The sequence below is a fragment of the Ischnura elegans genome, chromosome 2, assembly GCF_921293095.1.
Source record: "Ischnura elegans chromosome 2, ioIscEleg1.1, whole genome shotgun sequence".
Classification (NCBI taxonomy): domain Eukaryota; kingdom Metazoa; phylum Arthropoda; class Insecta; order Odonata; family Coenagrionidae; genus Ischnura; species Ischnura elegans.
Genome location: NC_060247.1, coordinates 16,367,740 through 16,383,074, shown reverse-complemented (window position 1 = coordinate 16,383,074; position 15,335 = coordinate 16,367,740).

Below are 15,335 nucleotides of genomic sequence, written 5' to 3'. Positions count from 1 at the left end.
GGAGCGGTAATGCCGGAAAATTCTTGAAATGTCTATAACGCATGGGTAGGACTCAAGCTTCGGTAGCTCAAGTTTTCAGCGACCCGGCCCCGTCAGTTAAATGGGTGTGTACCATTGCTGTAGTTGGGCCGGTACCAGTCGGTACGGCGCACCCCCTAAACTCCAAACTCGTTACATGCGTACCGGTTAAACTACATTTTAAAATCTGTTTAAAAAATAGCCCTACTGTAAATTGTTCAATGGATTTCAGAAATAAAAATCGGAAAATATTTATGTACTTGTTTACAGTTATCTCGAGGCATAGCTTGGAGCTAATATAAAAGTTTGACATTTCAATCGCGGCCGGATGTATAATACATGCTCAGCTGTTGGCAAATTTTGGAGAGTACCGCCTAAATTTTATTCCCAATTACAGCACTGGTGTGTGCACATTATTGATAACGATTGTGCATCTTACTTGTTCACTTATATGAACTAAAATTTAACAAAAATTTCAGCCAATGGACATGACAGTCATTCCCTTTATCCACACTAATGTAAGAATCGCGCACACATCCCGTCAATTTCCGTATTTGACACTGCCATTCAATGAAGCTCCAAATTTGGCGTTTATAAATATATAGCCGCTGCCGCCGAAGACAAACCCAACACCCTTCCCGCCTGCACCTGTGTGTGAACAGGCATGGCACAGAATTGTATAAATTTTTGCATGTCGGGTGTCCACAACGCTGCTGGTACTTGATAGCCTCGGGCCGCCGACATGATGGGAAAGTCCACACGGGATTAATGGAAGACCACAGCTGCAATGTATATACATAGTTCTAGTTACCTTCAGGCAAATAAAATTTAAATTTTATAATGGACTGACACTTGCAAAAATTAGTTGCAGGTTTCTCTCGTTTCCCTTATCAAAACTGGTGCGACCCTGGAAGTAAAGTAGAGACAGAGTGTTTGGTAAAAAACAGCGCATTCCTAATACGAAAAAAATAAACAGCATATATCTGTATCAATTATTTTGCAGAAGGAATGGTACTTCGTGGTAATTATGTACGTATATAGCATTTATTTAATTATTAATCCTCTGCTCTCGCAGTCATTCTTCATTATGCCTACAATTTTGGAATCTATATTTCTTTTTTAAATTCCAGTGGTGAACGCCTCATTCACATGAGAAAACACTCTCATGATGCAAAAATGCATTCACTCATAGGGAAATAAGGTATATTTAGGGGTGTAAACAGAAATTTAAGTATTTGATGATCTAAGTCGTAACTCTTCAATGCTATTAATTGCAAACATTTCACTTCAAAATAATGGAAAAAAGTAGATCGCATTGCACTCATCCGCGCTCCGCGGACATTTTAGTAAACCGATGAAAATGCGACCGAAGTTGCAACAGAAATCAGCCGTCTATGGGATGGATTTGGGCCTCCTCTAAACAGTCCCCTGTGGCATCTTATCAAGGTTTTCATGAAGGTTCTCTTCTCTCCTACTCTGCTTAGGACTTAGCATTTCTTACTCATCGTCAGTCGATCCGTTTGATCCTCATCATTACATATACCTCCATATGGATGTATATGTGAGGTTCATCATTCATAAATATCACCACTTTTCGAAAGCCTCCACCACTGATCTCTTCACTGCTGTCATTGTTCATGTCCCTCTTCTGTAGAGAATCAGTGCGTAGAGATTTTCCCAATGGAACTTCGCAATGAAATGCTATTTTGTTTTCAGTTCCAAGGATAATCGGTTGCGACGTTCCAAATGAGAGAGTAATAGATGTTCGTAGAAATCTCCAAGCGGCGAGCAACAGCTGTATTCACCATACAATACAAGCACAGGCAGTCCTTTTCCGGTACCCATGAAGAAATGGAAGAAGTTTTTGCATATAAAAACATAGCGGACATTAAAAAACATCCAAATTGTTCTAATTAAATAAATGAATGAGGGTCAACTTACAATCAACGTATCCATCTCCTACGGCCGTGGCTCAGACGGCTACAACATTGTTATATGGGTATTATAAATTTTTTGTTCAACTGCTCCAGTCGGCTCCAGTTTTATATTTTATACGCTTACTCAGGCATTAATATCATAAATAACACAAAATATGATAGCTTCCGAGTTTCTATCGTCGGATATTTTGTTTTAAAAACGCCAGCTCGACCCGAAAAAGGTAAACAGACGTCCGCCATTAGGGGGTCGGTATCTCACCACCGGGGTAGCTGGCCGTGGTATCATACCGACCCCTAAGCCGTGGTATGATACCGACCGGTGGCCACTCGTAATCGCTCGGGGGCGGTAAACGCGCTTCGGGGCGGTATGATAGCGCAGGCGGAGTCTCACCGCATGCGGTGAGCCGTTCGTAATAGGCCTCTTGGAATCACGTGAAGGGAGAAGTTATGAAACTGAGCATATTGAAATGGCCTTTTTGGTACCTATTAAAATCAATGTTCGCTATCGTATTCATTAACTAACCTAAAACAAAGTTAATTCTTAACTCCAGCCGCAGATCACTTTATTCAATATGAATGGCAGCACTAAGAGTTATTCCTAACTGAAAGGCGAATCTCCCGGTTCATTTCAGGAGTTGCAATGCTATTGGGTAGGGCTTGAGATCTTTCGTTAATGAGGATGTTTAAGAGCTTCCTCACTAAGAGCACCTGACATTAACTTATAAACAAGAATCTCCTTTCTTATATTTTTGTATTCATTTGCGGTAGACATGTGTAGATGCAGAGGATTTTTATACTGATTGGCTGACTCCATAATGATGAATTGCGGTTATGAAGCGAACTGCGACAATAAGTTCTTCCGTTTTCCTTTATAGTTTCTGCACCTCATCGTTTTTCCTACGGAATATTATGATTATACATATCATCTGCGATGGCCTTCATAAGGTATTAATGCGTTATCCTAAAGGATCCAACGAAGACTACGGAATCCGTCAAATAATTATACCTTATGCCTATACTCATCCATTGTACGCTTCTATTCATCTTACAATTAGTTCCCGTGAAAATTATTACGCGTTACGTAATTGACCGTGCAAGTTGAACTTCTCATGCATATGCTTTTAGAGTATCTATATCGATCTTATTAATTAACCTTCTAATGGATATTTGTGATGCTTAATATATAGATAGTGAATTCGCTCATTGATATCTATTTCGTCCGTATTACCGGCTCATTGTCTGAATTTCATCCTTTGTATGCTTCTATTCATATCGGTTGTCATTGTTTACTTTAAAATCATCTTTATTTAGCATATTATTATCGGATATTCCACTATCAATTGTACTATAGTTTTCAATAATTTGCAGACACCCACGAGACCCACTTATCTGATGGTCGGTGAAAACTTGGAAGGCTTGCACTCGAAACAACATGCATCTATCGCCGTCAGGACAACAAGAGCCGACGAGGAGCCCCATTGGAATTAAGATTAGCCGCTGGAATACAAGAGGATACTCACTCGTCCACGCTCGCGTTGGGCCCGTGGCGAGGTTTTTCATTTCTTTAGATTCATATTTGCACTCTCCGTTTATGACTCACTAATACGTTGATACGCAGCCGAGTAGGTCTCTTTAGTCCGCGGTGGTTGCCGTAAAGTTCTGGAGGGGTTCGAGTCCTAAGTAATCATTTCTTTTTCATTTATTATAAGAGGCATTCTTACCATCAAAATTATCTATGCAGATGACTCATTAAAAAATTAATGCTCATTTTTTTAAACGAGTAAAGTTATTGAATTAAACTTAGGCTCAGAGGTAATTCGCATTGCGAAGATTTTCATATCACATAAATTAAACTTGGGAGCGGTAATGCTGGAAAATAACGGGATTTCCAATAAGCATCGATAGGACTCAATCTGCGGTAGCTCAGTCGCATTCGCGTCCGCCCTCGTCGACTCTTGGTGCCGCGAGGTTCCAAGCTTTCAGCGTCCCGGCCCCGTCAGTTAAGTGGATCTCTTGGGTGTCTACGGATCATTGAAAACGATAGTGCATCTTATTAATTCACATACTTGAGCTTAAAGTTAGCCAAACTTCCAGCCGAAGATACCTATAGGTTGTTGAGTTGAATCCTGTATCACCCAATCATTTTTTCCGTCCTTGTGGCTGATAGCTCTAAAGATGTTTTCATGGACTAAAAAAGTGATCGCTCGAGCCATTATTTCCTGAATGATAGGGACATTTACACCGTCCATTTTTCATACTAACAATAAGCATCCCGCACACATCTCGTCACTTTCCGTATTTGCCACTGTCATTCAATAAATATCCAAGTTTGGCGTTAGGGGTGTTATTGATAAATATATAGGTAGCCACTGTTGAAAACAAACCCAAAACCCTTACCGCCTGCACCTGTATGTTAACAGGCATGGCACAGAGTTATACAAACTTTAGCATATCGGGTTGCCGTAATGCTGCTACAACGTACAACGCTCCTTCGCGCCGCCGACATGATGGGAAAGTCTCACGGGATAAATGAAAGACAACAACTGAAATTTACATGTATATCTAGAGACCTTCAGGCAAATAATATTTCAATTTGTAATGGAACAATTCTGACGTAAACCCTATAAGATATAACTGGGGCCCATAAAAAGTTTATCCCAATGAAAACTCCTTTAACTACCCCAGTATCTGAGCACCCCAAGTACCCCCAACTAAGTAATAATATAAATTGCCCTGTTTGCATTCGTATCCGATGTGATTTAACTTATTTTGGTGAAATACGTCAAGCTATACTCTTCTGCTCTGCCTTCTCTTCACCAGAAGTGAGGGTAATGACCTCCGACGATATGTCTTACACATCACCATGCGCTTCCTCCATGGTTACAATCGATGTCATTGATGACAGAAACATTGTGTTCAGGTTTAAGAAACGTAGTGTTTAGCCTCATACTTATCGAAATAGTTTTTTCAGATATCTGTACATGTTTTTGTGCTCCACCACTTAAGGATCCATGAAGTTCATATGCAGTAGCCGTTGAGGCCCACTTATAAAGTGAATAGTTATAGTTTAAATTACTTGTGGAAATATTTGTTAGCAAACTAAGATCCTCCTTAGCTATATACTTCAAGGAATTCCTCTGCGATCGATAGGTTTGATAATCCAAAGACAAACGAAGGAAAAGACTATGACAAAAGCTACTCAAATCAATAAGTCATCAACCACTTATAAATTTGAAAAAAAAACAATGGTTAATTGACAGTGAATATATTAGAAACAGAACCACCTTCAATGTTCGCCGCACAGCTGGATGCCACCTTTACTGGGTGCTGTAACGTAAGACGATTAATTTTCATAACCTTTTTTATTTACTGCAATGGGGAATTTTCACATTTTTTTAAAACTATGTCAAAATGTAGTAAACCTCTAGGAAAGAATATCTACCGGGGGAAAATTCAATACAAGCGTTAGTTTTCACGATATTAAAGGTCAAAGTGGAGGAGTGGGGTGTGCGAACGAAAGTAATGTGTCCAAGAGGAGTGACGTCATTTCTACCCAAACAGAGTTGCTAACGTCCGAGGCGTGGAGTTAGGAGATTGTTGCGGCATATGTTCGCCAGGAAGACGGTATGTTTACCTACGTGAAGTGCTGTTTATAATATCGAATAATAAATATTGCGTGGTGCCTATGCGTTCAAATACATCTCGAAATTCTAATAAAATATTCGTCCTTATGTCGAATAATAAAGCGAGAAGAAAGAAGTGGGTTAAGGCGATGAAGAGGAAGAACGATCTGTCGACGAAAACAACGGGATTTGTTCGTGAAGATCACTTTACCTTAAGTAATTAAGACTGAATTATGCTGAGAAATGACTTGAGCGTGTGGTGCGGAGGACGTGCAGTTGCCCTGTTCGCGCAGTATCCGCCTGTCGCTTGCATGCTGTTTTTGCTGAGTTATCGTAGGTTGACGGCCCTCGTAGTACCCGATGTCTTATAATTATTGTATGTTTTGAATTCGTCGATGATTAATCATGATAAGAATACTTAAAGGGTACATACAGTAGGCTACCCTCCCTCTCTCCGAAATCAATTGATTCACATGCATAGTATTCCAACTGAACTCCCTCGAAACCATATTTGCTACCTAGCAGTGTATAATTTGTAAGAAACTCACTGATGCATAATCACTACCTCCTCAAATCAACTGACTTAGAGCCATAGGAGGAAATACAACCTGAGGAAGTGGTGGAAAGTCGAGGTCAGGAAAAGTCATGCTAATTGAAACCAGAATCAAAAATTGTTGGTGTTCAGAAAAGAAACCTGTTTCCGCCAATTCTGCTACTTTTCCTATGAATATGATAAGTGACTAACATGGAATCAGACAGGGAGATATGTAGACAAAGGGTCAAGTATATTGTGTTTTTCTTGGAAAAAAGGCAGCATTGTATTTAAGAGTAGATTGTGAAATTATTTTATTGTCGATATGCTATCAGGAAAGACTGGGTTACCTGTTATTGGAATGTTCAGGAAAATTAGACTCAACAAATCCTTCAACATTTTAGCCTAGAAAATCTCAATGTCTCACCGTCGACAGCGGCACGATATTTCTCTGCTTCCATTATTCCGGTGGCTAGTCTTTTGAAAAATCTAGTTTTTTGGGTTGACAAAAATAAGATGTTGCTTAATATGCCAATTCCCTTTCCTGCTCGCAATTTGCATGTACAGTCTGTTGATTGTTTAGAAATAGAAATTGAAAAGCCAGGTAACCCAATTTGGCAAAGTTTAACCTGAATTGGAGCATCTATATATATAAAAGAAAGTCGAAAATCGTGTTAGTTAGAACACTTATAACTCGAGAACGGCTGCACCGATTTCAATGAGATTTGGTTCTTTGGATTCGTCTCAGGCGGGGTTAACATATAGGCCATTAAAAAAGGATAATTTCACAAAAAAAATTCATCTCTTTCCTATGGGCATGCTTTTAGGAGTTATAGTAACACAACAATTGATAAGTCGGTCAAAACTACAAATTAAATAATTTGTTTTGTTTTTACCACTTTAATAACTGAATTTAGTAACAATATAACATTTTAATTACTAAATATATTCAAAATATTAATTAAATTGAAATTACATTTTTAAAATTTAATTCGAGCTGATTGTAAGCCCAGCCGTGGCCCAGCTCGAGTTGACACTTCACTACCGTGTTTGTAAACAAATCTCCAAGCAATTGTTGACAAACGGTAATGTCCGTGTTCCTGTCGAGGAATCGAGTAGTTTTAACTCATAATCTTGGAATGATTGCAAATTAGTTTCAGCGGGAGGTGAGCTCATCAACAAAGAGTTCCAGAATATGATTGATCACCAAAAGAATCAAAGATGGTTGATTTAGCGAGCAAGAACGAAGATGTGGATGACTAAAACGAGGTAAATTCAAATAGTTCGTACTCTGCATGGATTCGAATCTTTTAAATGTGTAAAAAAAGAAGACGAAATCACCAACTATCTATCTGAATATTTTAAGTCCTTGGACGTACCTGGCTTACCAAGGCACGATTTACAGAAAAATGTAGTTTCTGTGCTCATGATCTTTCGAAGCCTAAACCAACCATAACTATCCAACGGAACGTGTTCGATCATTAAAAAAATTGGTGATGAATGTGATTCACGCAACTTTACTCAAAGGAAATTTCAAAGGTTAGGAAGTCCTCATTCCGTAGATTCCATGATCTCAACTTATATGCCCTTTTGATCTTAAACGTATTCAATTTACAATTCGTGTTGCATTTGTGATAACGATTAAAAAATCGCATGGTCATTCTTTCAGTTTTTGTGTTGTTTGTGCTCATGTGCTAATGAAAACCCATGATTTTCTCATGGTCAATTTAGCGTGCTATGTTCACGAGTCGATAAACCATCCTCTGTATTTCTTCCTTCGCTTCAAGTGATAGGGGGTTTTGGGCGTATCTAATACCACGGGTCTGTAGGGTATAGAAAACTCTCTAAAGCCGATGTCCCACGGTCAAATTTGCGTCAAAATATTTTGATCAAAATTTTTGTCCAAAAATTTTGATGCAAATATTTTGATACAACTGGACTGGGGGTGTCCCACGATGCATCTCATTTTGATCAAAAACAAACGAAAGACGATATTTATGTAAACAACTAGGAAACTTGTGGAGGTGGAGGATTCTTTCTTTTTAAGCAGGCGAAATTGTTTGAACAGGCCTCTTGAACATTAAAGATGCGAAAAAAAGAAAACAGAAGGAATGCTGAACTTGGCCTTGGCTGGAAAAGGGGTATGAAAGCGTTGGAATAAGCATGCTAAACATGTTGGAGAAGGAGTTGGTCGCCGATGTTCCCGTTTATTATCGATAATAATTGACGACAAGTCAGGATATTTTCATGTCCCTTATCAGCAAGGTTGAGGGCAGAATAAAACGCCAGGATACAAACGTGAGGCAGTTTATTCCCGCGAGGAAAATGTTATTAATAAATGATGGACATTGTGGTTGAGGAGATGTTATGAATAGTGCTGTAAGCGTGCATTTAAATCCATTTTTCTCTCCTAATCTAGCAGTTTCTAAAATAAGGTCCTTATCCTATAATCATAGTAATAGAAACGGGCAGCTGTAGTGTTTCACAGGTACAATCGTCAGTTCATATTAGTCATTTCTCCAGCTGCTCGCTCGCATTGTATGCCTTCCATAAAGCGTAAAATTCGGCCTCGATACCTTAAGTAAATCTTTTATTATTTCCAGAACATCCCTCCTGGTATTGCGATTCTAAAGATCGCTTCCTTTCTATTTAAGATCATCTGATCATTACGGATTTCCTAGTTGAGAGCTTCCATCGCCTATCACTAAGACAAATTTTTGCTCATATTTACCTTTAGGGCCACACCAGGCGATGAAATAGACGATCACGAACGTATATATATATTTGAAATAATGTTTTGTGAATTCACTTCGTGGTATGGTGATATTATAAATTTAAAACTAAACCTTTTAGTATTCCATACAATACTAATGAAAAAACTCAACCGGTTTCGATCTTTTCAGGTCCTTATCTAGAGGTTTACGATTAAGATAACGACCTGAAAAGGCGGAAACCGGTTGGGTTTTTAATGCATACTGTGTGGAATACAACAAAGTTTATTTTTGTGTCCATAATATACATAATTATTAATTAAAATACTCATGCAGACGATAATTAAGTTAAACGTATTTGGCCTGTGTGTCAGCGCTTGGCGATGCTTTTTTGTCAAAGGCCCTGTGATTGGTTGGTTTCATCCAATTGGATGAAAATTTAGAACCTGTCCTATCCATTTGTACAAATCGGTGATTTGTACAAACGATAGGACCAAAAGCCAGTTGGACAAAATTTTGACCGTGGGACAGGGTGCGCGTCAGTTGCATCAAATTTTGATCAAAATATTTTGACGCAAATTTGACCGTGGGACATCGGCTTAAGGTAAGCGGGAAGTGTGGGGGCACTTCCCCCAGACATTTTTTAAGATAAATGGTTCAAAATAGCGGGTTTTGTGGCTGTGTGAATATTTAAATATGTTTTGTTTGTTAGCCATCCGTCCCCCTAATATTAATAACAAAATCTTTCATAAAAAAATTCTCTAAGCTGTTGGGGGGGGGGGGGGGGGGGTTATCCCCCAAAACCTCCCCTCGCTGCGTCACTGCTTTGCTTCGCTATATTTATTTAGCTTCATCCGCTTCATCTTGCGCCTGATAACAAAACAAAAACTGTTGCTTCTCAGAAGGTGCTTGACGCAAGACATTAAACCCGAATGTGTAGGGCTCACCGTGGTGCGTTTACGCATGCAGTACGTTTACGCAGTGCATTTTTTCCAAACAGAGATACTAAACCTGGCGCGCCTTAAGTCATTTAATGCGAATTCTGCTTCATAGGGGCTTTTCTTGCACGATTTTGAGCATCAGTCAAGCGTCGGTCTGGGGTCGTGTCAACCTGCCAACTGAATGGGCCAAGTGTATGCAACAGACTTGGACCTAAAAACATTTTTTTACAGCTAATAACGAAAATAGCCAACAACTGAATGCGTATAATTTTTATTTCATGAACTGCTTTATTAAACCACAATGCCCAAAATTTCTTAAGCTGAAACTTAAGAAAATTTGTTGAAAAAAATCCGCGTAAACGTGCTCCGATTCACCCTATGTAGATTCAATAAAGAAAATGTCTTTCTGACAAGCAATTTTGGTACTCATTTACGTAGTTTTATTGAATTTGTATCCTTATTTTATTATAATAAATTAAACATGATTAAAAACGATACAGCCGCTCCTGATTTATGAATGGTGTAAGTAAACTGTAAGTTCATTGATTGTTAGGCGGTACGAAGTTCGCCGGGTCAGCTAGTAAAAATATAGATCAGCACTCACTGCAGTGAGTGACATTTTCTATTGTAAGGATCAGTTCTTTTTACTGCGATCAGTATAATAAATTGCGCTTAGTTTATTACGCTGCGATAGGTATAAAGTAAAAAAGTGAATTGCGAAGGAAACTCTAAATCCGTTTTTTTTACAGTACTAAGCAGTGCATTATACTGCTGATGGTGAAGAAAAATAGAAATAATGTTTTTTCAAACGCAATTATTTCAAAAGGAATCATTTTTAACATTACTATAAAATCAATGAATTGTTTATAGCTCAAATATTTCTATCTAAACTCAATAAAAAAAAATAAATCATATGATTCTTCTTTAGAAACTTTCATGTGGGGTAAAAGTAGATCGCGCGTTCAAACTAACTGTTCACTCATTCAGTGGTAAAATTTGAGAGTTAATTAGACCACCAAGAGTTTCCAAGAATGCAAAGAGCTCTCAAGATGAAGTTAAGCTAACTAAGCAAATAGAAAGCTTTAGGACCCATGTGGAGAGAGCAATAAAAAAGGTCAGGGAATACAAGTTGCTTGTCCTGCATTGACAACCGTTAGGTGCAAAAAAGCAGGATTAGAGGATAGCTTTAAAAGACAATCACTTCTACCATAACGATATTCGGGCTCTGCCTCAATGATGGGGAAATTTTTTAGGAAGCGACGGAAAATACTTTGAATGATTCATTTATAACCTTTCTTTAAATAAAGATGTATTTTTCATTTAAAAAACAGCGAGAGATTAGTTGCGCACCTAGTGCTATTTAACATAAATGATTGAATATTGTCATACGTTTGCTAAATAGTTTATAATTATTTTGTAGGTATCTAATAGAAGTTTCATAGGTAACATTAAAAGCTGTATTATCTTATGCTTATGCCTATCGTTAAGCATCCACTATAAAAGCGGCTCCAAAAGTGCATAACCTGTCAAAACCTGTACACACTTCAGACAGTATGCATACAGAACACACCTTAAAACTGTACATAGTATGATATGCATAATGTGCACAGAAAAATTACCTTAAATCTGCGCACAGAAAGCATTTCACAACATACTGAATCAAAAAGCTGATATCATACAGAACGCAAAAAATCATAACTTGTACCATATAAACTATATTTGCACTAACTAGATGCATCAACATTTCATGCAGAAATTTTCAACGGAGGCCGAGTAGCTAATACTGTATTCGTAAAAGCTGGTCCAGTAATGCCGTAATAAACTAGAAAAACTTACCGCGAAGCCTTCACTTCTCTAAATTCTGCAGCCAAAAAGTCTGGGTTACTTTTAAAATATAATGCCATCACTATGGAATTCACCTCTGGGAGATTATCGCAACAGCCTTTTCACGAAACCGTCTTCCATTTCGCATATATTCGATATATTCTTGTTCTACGAATACAGAAAATGGATAAAATATACTTGACGTGACTAAATAACGTCATAAAATGTCTGAGAGAAAACACGGATTAAAAAAATACCGAAATATTCACTTACTCAACGACTGCTTCATTGTAGCTTCTGCGGCCGTACATGCAAAACGAAAACGCCGTAGGGAGAAATGACGTCACCAACAATCAGAGCTAACTTCGCGTTTGCAGACGCATTTCACTGTTTTAAATGAATTTCATGATAAAATCAATGGTTTACGAGGGGTTTGATTGGTGAAAATGGATTCCTGGTGAAAATTGCTATAAGAATCATGTATTATTTCGATGAAAAAAATTTCATACAACTTCCCCATTCTCTCCACAATACTCCACAAAACCTCTCCTTTTCACATCTCTCTCAACAATCCCCTCTCCCAAACAAACCCTTCACAACCAAAATAACAACTTCAAAAAATCAGACGTTACAGTGCCGATGTTGAACATTCCCACCTTTAGGAGGCTCTGTCATTAGATACACGTTACTACAATAAAAACTTCTCGTGGTATTTTCAACATTCTTTCCATGCAATTCTTTACCAAGTTGTTTCTGTATATTTTAATTAATTTTAATTAAGAGATAAAAAATAAGTGGAGATATTCTGAAGCAAAAGACAGAAAACTACTCGAGTCAATAACTAGCTAACTACTTTTAAATTTGAAAAAATGTGGATGTGGCGAGGAGCGTTTTCAAGCAGTACACCAAACTCGAGAGCGATATGGTAAATGACAAGATCAAACTCTAAAATGCACGTTATATCGGATAATTCATGCTTCGGAGGGGTCAAGATTAAACTTGAAAATTTACGTAATAATGGATAGTTCAATCTTCGGAGCGGTCAGAAGGTAAGAAAAAATGGATGATACGTCTTCGCTCGACAGCTTACTCTCGAAGAATAATACTAAGATTGGTTTGCTGTTAGCTGCCGTGCGTTTGAATTGTAGGAAATTATGCCAAATATGCCTTTAGTTTTAGTTTTGTCGACTCATACTACTTAGCATCTCATCCTCAAATAGCCTGGCCGCCTCCCCGAAAACAAATATTGAGCAAAGTCTCGCACTTGGCTTTTTCCCCACTCAAAACTGGTGCGACCCTCGATGTATCGTAGAGACTAACTGTTCGGCAAAAAAAAACATCGCATTCCCGAGTCGGAAACAATAAATAGCATACATCTGTATCAATTTTTTTGTAGAAGAAAAGGTATTTCGCGGTAATTATGCACGTAATCTGTATATGTTCCAATTCATCATTCATTTTATCACTGAAGACATCAATCCGCATGCATTTAAAATAAAATATACCATGGGACAAAGTGAATTGTGACTATACTCAAGTGTGCGAACAGGAAATTTGACTAGTGTCTTGTCAAGGTTTCATGAGGGTTCTTTTTTCTTCTCTACTACTCTGTTTAGGACTTAGCATTTCTCACTCATCGTCAGTCGATCCGTTTGATCCTCATCATTACATATATTTCCATATGGATGGATATATGAGGCTCATCATTCATAAATATCACCACTTTTCGATCAGTGGTGGAGGCTTTCGAAAATCGGTGATCTCTTCACTGCTGTCATTGTTCATGCCACTCTTTTGTAGAGAATCAGTGCGTAAAGATTTTCCCATTGGAACTTCGCAATGAAATGCTATTTTGTTTTCAGTTCGAAGGATAATCGGTAACGAAGTTCCAAATGGGATTTTTTATGATGCAAACCTGCGGTTCCTATAGTTTTTTCGTCCATTACTCTTCTATATGTAAATGACTAATATTATAACCACAAAAATGTCAGCGCCCATTTTATGACATAATTTCACTACGAGTAGGTGACACTTTCAGTAAGAAATAATTCTATAAATAGAAATTTGATTTCAACACCCCATATGATATGTATACATATTTCTTGGTGAAGAGATACATAACTCCTGGTGTCCATCATTACCGATTACTTTCGGCGTACCCCCAAGGTGTAGGCGTGCCACAGGTGGGGAACCGCTATTGTAAAGCATTCGAAAGTCTTCTTTCCATTTATGATGCAAAAAACTTTTCTGGATTCATTTGCAACGTGAATGGAAACGTAGTTTTTGAGGTTTATGAACACGAGTTGTTGGCTACTTCATTATTGTAGAGAACTAAAACAATGCCTTCCTACTTCGCTTTATCGCCTGTTCATTCGTAGTTCATTCCGATTCTCCTTATTGCCTCTAAACGCAGAGATTATCATCTTACAATTACTACAGGTGATATTTTCCTCACTCGGCCGTGCAGTCATTTCAGAATTGAAACGCGATATATTTTCCCATCCATTCTTGTTATTCACGTCTTTGCACGGTAAATTTTGCACTCCACGTTGGTTTTTGCAACAGGCTGTGCAACTTCTCGTCTCGTGGAAAACTGGCTTTGTTGCCCATTTGAATTATTTTTTCCGTATGCGATGGCCTGCATTCGCCCCTGGTGATGAGTGATCAAATTCAGTCTCCGACTCCCAGAACGCTAACTCCTAAACAAAGGATCCCGGTGTTCCTCAGAATTGCTCGCAATAACGTGGGCACGTACAACCTTCGACATATCGTAGGAATGAATTTGTTGGAGAAGAGAGACATCCGTGAATCTTGATACAGTCCTTCCACACACATGTGCCCCTTGTTTTTATCCCCTCACGGTTTTGATTTTGATCGGCATCATGATCATTTCTGGTCAGCAATCCTGAGATTGTATTTACGCAGATCTCACCTGAACTCTCTTAACAGCTGATCTTTTCACACCAACGTATTTCTTCTATTTCACATCCGTCGTTACTCGTTCCATATACTGTATTATAGGTCTTCATTTTCCGTTATTGTCATCTACTTGTGCCTCAACGAATGTCTTTTTCAGGCCATCATGTCTCAAGATATGGCCTATGAGGTTGTCTTTAGTCTTCCTGTGAAGGTTGTCATGAGGCTTCTCTCCTTTTCTCCTTAGGACTTCCTCATTACTAGCGCAATCGACCTATTTGATACTCATCATTCTTCTTAGCACCACGTTTTGAAGGCCCCCAGCATTCGTTTCTCCGCAACTGTCACATTTTTTACCCTCACTTCCGTAGGGAAGCTACTCCAAATATAAATTATAATGTTAAAATCAGTTATAATAAATAAAGTTTCTTTGCGTGTATGTTTAAATTTCCCGCCGTAAGTAGTTCTTTCCTTCGCCTGGGCTATTTTTCTGATAGTAGTAATTCCTTTCTTGAATCTTCCATTGCTAGTTATTCTACTTCCCAAATAACTGAGTTGATATTTCGATAGTTGTAGATAATTTTATTAGTATTTCACGTCACAATAATGCCTAAATTCTTACGTTTTAGGAAATGGATATTCATTCAGGTCCCACAAAATGAGCTAAATGTAGAATATTCTGAATTGAAGTTGTCAAACGAACATTCACCTCGGTTTTGGAGTACTTCTTCTTTATGGTTATTGCATTATCTTTGCCCTTTATCTCTTTTGCATTAGCTATTTTTATCGCCTGTTTTTCCGAAAGGTAATTTCATCTTGCAAGCAAAAATTCA